This window comes from Aedes aegypti, unplaced genomic scaffold (genome assembly GCF_002204515.2).
Source record: "Aedes aegypti strain LVP_AGWG unplaced genomic scaffold, AaegL5.0 Primary Assembly AGWG_AaegL5_hic_scaff_157_PBJ_arrow, whole genome shotgun sequence".
NCBI lineage: Eukaryota > Metazoa > Arthropoda > Insecta > Diptera > Culicidae > Aedes > Aedes aegypti.
This window is the reverse complement of record NW_018735030.1, coordinates 13497-22559: the sequence shown is the minus strand read 5'-3', so window position 1 is coordinate 22559 and position 9063 is coordinate 13497.

Here is a 9063-nt window from a genome sequence, read left to right as displayed (position 1 = left end):
AGTATTCGACGAGGCCGCGAAGTTTCTCAAAAAGAGCTCAGGAATGACAAAATTTTTATTATTGTTTTCCACTTCATAGGATTACTACTAAAAGTATTAATGGCTTCAAAACCATTTCCAAATAAAAAAATCATTTCAACATTCCTAACATTATTCTAGTGTGATCGAACAGGTTTTGAAAATAGTATCAAGAAAATCCCACGTTGTCCCTACCAGTTTTACCGATTTTCGAGATTAGACATTTTTGGTGACATTCAGTAACAAATAAAATAGATCCCTTAACATTTACAATGTAGTTTTACTTCACGAAACAAGCCAAATGTATATTGGAGTATCTTACGACATAAATTGAATGAGTTTAGTAACTTGGAAAAAGTAGAAAAGATAACCCCTTAACACCCCTCTTATTTTCAAAAAGAGACTTCTTCCATAAAAATGATCAAAAATCGAAATCTAGATGAAATTTTCCAAAGCTTTTGTCGGCGTTATGATCTCAATTAAATATACTAACCTTCTAAGTTACTCACATATTTTTCTCAATATTGAAACATAGTTTTGTAGTTAAATGTATACAGCCTATAAAATTTTAACAAAAATGTTTTGGAACGTTTTCAATATCTAGACTCTACAATACTTTATTTTAAAAGACATCCCCTATCACATAATGCAGCTCACAATCCTCCGAACCAATGAAGCATTTCAGATGACTGAAATATCGACTTTCGACATTTTAGTGACTTGTCAAACTTGATGGAGAAGTTCAATCCCTTAAAACCCCACGAGTCCTTAACACCCCATTTTACGGTATCTATTTTTGTGATAAGATAGCTTTGACCGGCTATGACCATATTGCCCCGTTCCTAGATGTTTCATATAAATTATATTTTATTGAAAATTTATTTTAGAATCTATACAATTTTGTGCACATAATGCCTATGAATAATGGAAGAACGAACTGCTGTGAAAAAAATTGAAGTCAATAAACAAAACTTTATGCAAAGCTTATTTTTACATCCAAAATCTTATAAGATTTTCGTAGTAGCATCAACATTTCAGATTTTTATCGATATATGAAGTTCCAAATCAGTTTTTTGCCTAGTTTTCACGGTGGTGACTAATTGAAGCATACTTTATAAGGTCCTAAGGTTATTGAGATCAAAATCTGTGTTTTAAGCTCAAATAAAAGGTGGCCCATTTTACCCCGTATGACCATACTGCCCCGCCTTCCCCTATTTGCTTTTTTTTGTATTTTTGCTCCTCTGGTGACCATTTTTTCAAACATAAAATAATTAATGGGGCATTAGAATCCATCATCACTTTTAGAATTTATACTCATGCGACTTTTTTACAAGGGGGATATCTGAGACCCCTGAGAAGGTAGCTCAGGGAGTGTGGGGATGCTGCACCACTGACGACCCACTAAAACCAGCCCATGCACTGTAGGTGAACATTTCTCGATTACTTTTTCAAATCGACGTAAGTAACTTCCATACAGTTTTGAGAAAATTAATTCAGAAGAATCACAACCTGTCTTCTAAAACTGTTTTAAAATGAATCACCTTTTTCACATTTTTTCACCGTGTACATTGCTTAAATTTTGCATACAATAAGCTCGCATTCAAAAACTAGGGAGTTCCTGTTATTTCCCACAAAAAAATTATTACAAAATGATAAGCCGATTTATTCAGTTACTTTCGACGTTTTTGTACCAGTGTAGAATCGGCTCAAGTAGTGTTTTGTTTTGATTCGTGGATAAGTCACTTTGTCTCTCCATACAGCGGAGCGGCGAAAGTAGTGGTTAGGTAGCGAAAGTTGAAAATCTTACTTTCGTCGTTTTGTAATTCCGGAAAGTAAACGTTCTAAAAGTGAAAAATCGAGTTGGTTTAGAGCAAAATGTGTAAAATTTCGTCTGCGAAGTACGTAGAATCGATAAAGTAAGTTTGTATACTTTTTTGACTTGAGTCTGTTTGAATAAGTTTTCGAGATTTCTCACTTAATAGCTCAAGTGGTGTACATAATGCACAAACATTACCATTGGCCTCAGATCCTTTTCTCCCCGGAACCACCTTACGGTATATATTCGGGAAGGGACCAGTACATAGGACACTTGAGGTGAAACAGTTTGGAATTAACTTCTAAGATTAGCATAAGCTAATAAGCATTGTTGACCGTACAATTCGTAGTTGCTACTCCGTGATTGACCAGAGTAATCGAAGTTGCACAAGGAATCAAGAGATGTAGCTTGGGAGTAGCTTTCCATCTTCAATGTACACTTTCGAGAACTCCAAACATTAAAAAGTCAATAACGGCACCGGCCACGTCCTTACGTTCATCGGGGAAGGGAAGGAATGTTAGTGTGACATCCATTGTTATATTGATCACCTCTGCATCTCCATGGTTGTTAGTGGTTTGTTAGTGGGGAGGAATCATTACTGCATGATCAGGGTTCACCTTGGTAAGTGATGCGATTCATACAACCTCAATTCAACAAATCAACTATCAGTACTTCAAATACAAAGTGAACATACGATATGTTGACACTTTTAGCGTCGAACCATTCAAAGGTTTTTTTTTATAATGATCAAAATAAGGTAAAAAGGAAAAGTATGGGGTTTCTACTGTTATATAAATGTACAAGAGTTGATGTCGACACTTATAGTGACGAACTCTTCTTATTAAATCAATTCATGTGAGTAACATTCCGACCGTGTTATGATAAAAAAATATGTTTCGAAATATATAGCACAAATAAAAGCATGAACGAGCTCACCAATTTGATCATCCATCCTTGACTGAGTAGCCGTATTCTACTTCAATCAGCATGCCCATTGCCCATTGTGGTCGGCCCGCTATAGGCGCTGTACTTCCAGCATAATGTGAGTGACAGCCGTAGTTCAGATATCAGGTATCAGAAGGCCGACTCCAAAGGCATGTTCCCGGCCAATTGGGTCCTAAAATGTTTAATGAATTCTTGTTTTTATTTAATAATACGAAAGAGCATGTTATTGCAACTACTTTAGCAAGTTTTCCAGCTCAAATAACGGCTATAACATTTTCAAACTTCAATTTTAAAAATGGTTTCGAATATGAACCTTGACACTTGTGATCTTGTTTGACATTCACTTTTTCGACAAAAATGCCACAGGGCATATAGTCCATTTTACGGAACGGCAACATTGATGATATTGCTGTTACTTTCACACGCTACGACACCGCCTACTGTCAAAATTTCATTCATAAAATAAGCGATCAGCTGTTCAAAAACGTCTCGTAAAATGGACTATAGTTTGAACACTGGGGTTGTTCCTATCTGACATTTCGGAAGGGACACGGAAAACAAAATATACCCAACATTTGAGTTTAAACCAAAAGGTGTGACAAAATCATAAAAAAATGTTTTTTGTACTTAAACCAAAAATCAATTAAAAATTGAGTAAACATGTGTTTCTGCCCTAAACCTAAGCGTTTGGTACTAAAATTGAGACAGGGCTTTAGGACCCTATTGGGAGATTTGTACAATCGTCATATTTGAGCCTATTTCTCGATTACTTTTTCAAATCGACGTAACTAACTTTCATACGGTTTTGAGAAAATTAATTCAGAAGAATCACAACCTGTCTTCTAAAACTGTTTTAAAATGAATCATCTTTTTAACATTTTTTCGCAGTGTATGCCACTTAAATTTTGCATACAATCAGCTCACGTTCAAAAACTACGTAGTTTCTATTATTTCCCAAAAAAAAAATAATTATACAAAATCATAAGCCGTTTCATCAAGTTACTTTCGACGTTTTTCTACCAGTGTAAAATCGGCTCAAGTAGTGTTTTGTTTTGATTCGTGGTTAAGTCACTTTGTCTCTCCATACAGCGGGGCGGCGAAAGTAGTGGTTAGGTTGCGAAAGTTGAAAATCTTACTTTCGTCGTTTTGTAAATCCCGAAATTAAACGTTCTAAAAGTGAAAAGTTAAGTTGGTACAGAGCGGTACGTGTAGAATTCCGCCGGCGTAACACGTAGGATCGATAAAGTAAGTTTGTATACTTTTTTGACTTGAGTCTGTATGAATAAGTTTTCGAGATTTCATCATCTACCCGATGAAAGAGGAAAGGGAAGGGAAATATGGGAGGATATAGGAGTAGGGTTCCTTGAAAAAAGAAAACCGCATAAGCGAAATGAGAGCATGTAGCTCCATACACTGAAACAAGCGTTGCAGTAATGAGAGGTAAAATTGAATGCACAAAATATTTGAAATAAATGCAAATTTAGTCTGCACAAATCAAGTGGCGATGTGTATTTAATTTAACCTTCTGATATAGTATTTTCAACCGCAACGCTGTTCTCAGTGCACTGAGAACAGCGTTGCAGTTGAAAATATTATATTAGAGGGTCAAATTAAATACACAACGCCACTTGATTTGTGCAGACTAAATTTGCATTTATTTCAAATATTTTGTGCATTCAATTTTACCATGGTACCATTTCGACAGTATAAATTACTATATCATGGTTAAAAACTTGCAGCAAGCCAGAATCGAACCGAGGATCTTCCGATTGTCAAGCGCGAACGCTTACCGCTCGGCTATCGATGCGGTTGGATTGAGAGGAAACAAAACGCAAATAAAAAGCGTTCTTGATAGCTCAATCATGATTGGATTATAAATGGATAGTAAAATTAAGAACTTGTTCATGGTTCTCATTATTTCAACGCTTGTTTCAGTGCAGGGATCCATTTTCTTGAGTGTAACGTATATAACTTGGACATGCATATAATTTGGACAGGCTGGTCCAAATGCTGGTGTAAATGCTCATATATAATGAGATGGTGAGGAATTTATGTACGAGAAATCATGTATTGCATTATTAATATACTATGATACTTTTTAATGATGGCCATTTTCATAACAATCACAAATTGGCTTCAAAAATATTAAAATTGTAAATTCCCTGTCCTTTGGTTCAGAAAGGGGTATGGGCGCGTTCTGCCAACTGGGTCGAGGCAGATTTCTTGTGTGAACAAATTACAACATGGGCATTGTAAAGTGCCAGAATGAAGTGTTGTGCTTGTGGGGAGCACTTGAAGATGGGATGGAAGGTCATTACTTCACGTTCAAGGTGCTTTACTTCTGCTTATCTAAAAAGTTATATACAATAATCGACCCTTAGCTTAACTATTTAAATTAACAGTTGCAAATACAATAATCGTTTCGAGCTTACTAACATGTCGTCGCGTTAATTTCATCATAATGATCTTTTATCTACATCCGTCGAACCATTCTGAATGGCCGTTGTGAGAATATCACCAAGAACTTCTTACATGCAATAAAGCTGGATTGTCCTACATTGAATCTTCAAAGATTTCGCTCTTTCGGATTCATTTTTTGTTGTTTATCATTAGTTTCAGGGATTGTTATCGTGGGAATCCAAAGAGCGAATTTTGTATGACTTCAATGTAGGCCAATACTGCAATAAAGCATGTAACAATCACTAACATTCCTTCTCTCTTTAACCTTGTTTCCATATCTAACCCGCCATTATTATGAGGAACACCTTAACGGAGAGGACGAACATCCCTTATCATGGCAGCGTAATGGCCGAAATAAAGATGAGTATAAAGTTTTTATAATCATTCTTATTACTAAATGAAAGGTAAATCAGATTATCTTATTATTCAACTAATAACACATTTGTTTCACAGAGCGATTTACAAAACACCACACAAAATCCCTCCATTCCCAAATCCTTAGGCAAAACACTTCACTGCCGCTATATGTATGACTGATTCATTTTCTTTTGATTTTGCATCATTCGTACGTGTAGTGTAAGTCTAGAGTAGAAGCAAAACTTAAAGAACCTTCTGGTCAAAGATGTTGCGTTGCCTACTTCCATATTCCAAAATCCCCGGTGTATTATGGAAGGTGTGAGTTTTTAAACTTATGCTGGAGACTTGGCCCCTGACCCCCTTGTACATCAATAAAATAAAAAATATTAAAATTGTAAATTGTATCAACAGAACATTTCTCGCATACTCTGAGATAACGCACTAAAAGCCATTGGTAACCACGTGTGTAGCTCGTTGTTTCTGAGCAAATGAAAGAATAAGCATCCAAACCAACATCACTGGCAGAAAGATAATGACCCTTTCTTCCCAATAGCGTTGTTAAATAACATGAAAATTCATTCAAATGCTCAGAAACAACGAGCTACACACATGGTTACCAATGGCTTTTAGGGCGAGATCAGAAGTTATGCGAGATTTGTGAAAACTACGAATGCAAGAGGATGTACTGTTTCAAGAACATACATTAAACGCAATAAAAACGCTCAGAATTGGCATTCATGGTAAGTTTAAAGGTGGCAATATGATAAAATATGTCTAAAAATAAAGTTAAGTTCATCTACAAGCTTAACATTAGTATATAAAGCATAAATCAGGTGATGTCCAAAATAGATTATAGTTTTTGTTCAGTTGATACAATAGGGTCCTAAAGCCATGTCCCAATTTTAGTGCCAAACGCTTACGTTCAGGCCAAAAACACATGTTTACTCAATTTTTTCAATTGGGTTTATTCTACGACTGGCGTGAGGTGACAATTGTCGGTGTCGTATAGCGAGGTGACAATTGTCGACTCGAGTGAAGTGACTCGCCGTGTAAATCAAATGGAGAGTCACTTCACTCGAGTCGACAATTGTCACCTCGCTATACGACACCGACAATTGCCACCTCACGCCAGTCGTAGAATAAACCCAAATGTTTTTCATTTGTTTAATTACAAAAAACATTTTTTTATGTTTTTATAGATTTTGTCACACTCCTTGATTTGAACTCAAATTTTGGGTGTATTTTGTTTTCCGTGTCCCTTCTGAAATGTCAGATAGGAACAACCCCAGTGTTAAAACTAAAACCCCTGTGATATCTTTGTCGACTAAGCGAACGTCAAACATGATCTCAAGTGTCAAGGTTCATTAATGGATCCAATTTTGAAATTAAAGTTTTAATATGATATATCCGTTATTTGAGCGAGAAAAATTGCTAAAGTAGTTGCAGTAATTTGATCTTTCGTGTTATTAAATGAAAACAAGATTTCATTAACCATTTTAGGACCCTATTTGGCCATCTGATGAAACACACTGGAATGTCGCATACATGCATACTTGAAGGCGTTTTTCGTTATGATATGATCGTTTTTTTAAGGAACCATTGTATGGATATTAAGAAAACGCCCATGTCCAAATTATATTCACACGATGGCATTTTAAAGCATATTTGGTGTCCGGAATGCAAAACAGACAGGCCGATAAAAAACGCTATTTTGGCAGCCAATGCTACAGTTTGTAAGCTTTTGATGTTAACTTCGTCTTACGGCAATATACTGGGTGTCAATTGAAAATCTAAAATGTGACCGTCACGAAATTATGTAAGATTTTGAATACTAATAATTCAGCCATTTATCAGTAGATTTTCAAAATTTTCCCACCAATCGATTGAAAATTTATACAACATTTTACTCAAATTAAGAAAACTCTTGATTTTTGACGATAGACTGTCGAAAATTGGGAAAATGTCGACCCCATTCTTACGCAACCAAACACGTTCAAACACGTGGGTTGGGAAGCACTATAAAAGAAGACCAATTTCTACTTTTTCGCTCATTCTTCTTTTGATGTTAATTACATCTCACGGCAATCCAGCTTTTTACGAGCGCCAATGGCTGCCACAAATAGCCTCGCTTTCTGGTAGGGATGAAACGATATGACATTTGGCTTGGGTCCATTCAATAGGCCTTTTCATGTGACAGATCCGTCTATGCATTTGTTTACATCGGTGGAGGACCGGTGCTAACACGGGCCTGTCATTTTCATAGAAGAAATGTCAAAGTGCTTCCCGATCAGCTGATTTGAGACGTCATGTGAATAGGCCTATAGAAATGACCCAAGTCAAACGTCAAATCGCCCGATCCCTACCAGAAAGCCAGCCTGCTTGCGGCAGCCATTAGCGTTTTTAAAAAGCTGGATATACTGGGTGTCAATTTAAAATCTAAAATGTTGCGACCATCACGATATTATGTTAGAGTTTGAACAAAAGGAAGGCTGCAACTATGACAATCGACTAAAATTCAAATGCAGAAAATCACTTCTCGAAAACTTATTCTAACAGACTCAAGTCAAAAAAGTATACAAACTTACTTTATCGATTCTACGTGTTTCGCAGACGAAATTCTACACGATGCGCTCTGAACCAACTCGATTTTTCACTTTTAAAACGTTTAATTTCCGGATTTACAAAACGACGAAAGTAAGATTCTCAACTTTCGCAACCTAACCACTACTTTCGCCGCCCCGCTGTATGGAGAGACAAAGTGACTTAACCACGAATCAAAACAAAACACTACTTGAGCCGATTTTACACTGGTAGAAAAACGTCGAAAGTAACTGAATAAATCGGCTTATCATTTTGTAATATTTTTTTTTGTGGGAAATAACAGGAACTCCCTAGTTTTTGAACGCGAGCTTAATGTATGCAAAATTTAAGCGATGTACACGGCGAAAAAAATTTAAAAAGTTGAATAATTTTAAACCAGTTTTAAAAGACAGCTTGTGGTTCTTCTGAATTAATTTTCTCAAAACCATATGAAAGTTACTTACGTCGATTTGAAAAAGTAATCGAGACTTGGCGAGTTAACGTCATGCGGTCGTGTCTTGTACACAACCCCCTCTGATTTTTTCACCCTAGAAACAAAGTACAGTGAGACGTTAAGCATATAAGTATCATAACGTAATAAAATATTAGAATCTTATGCAGTTAATCGATCGCCGTTTCCAGACATATCTTTAGCCTGTCCAAAATACATGATAATCCCTACAGCAAAAATGTGCACGAAGTTGTGTTGAACACTCGGTTACCAATGGCTTTTAGGGTGAGATCACAGGTTATGCGAGATTTGGCAAAAAAACACTGTTAAAACAGTGTACTAAATTTTGAGTAAAAATACCTAATATTGAGTACTTTTGTTTTTCCGTGCATCATTGATGACGATGATTAAAAAAGTAAACAGTAGTTGTTGTTCT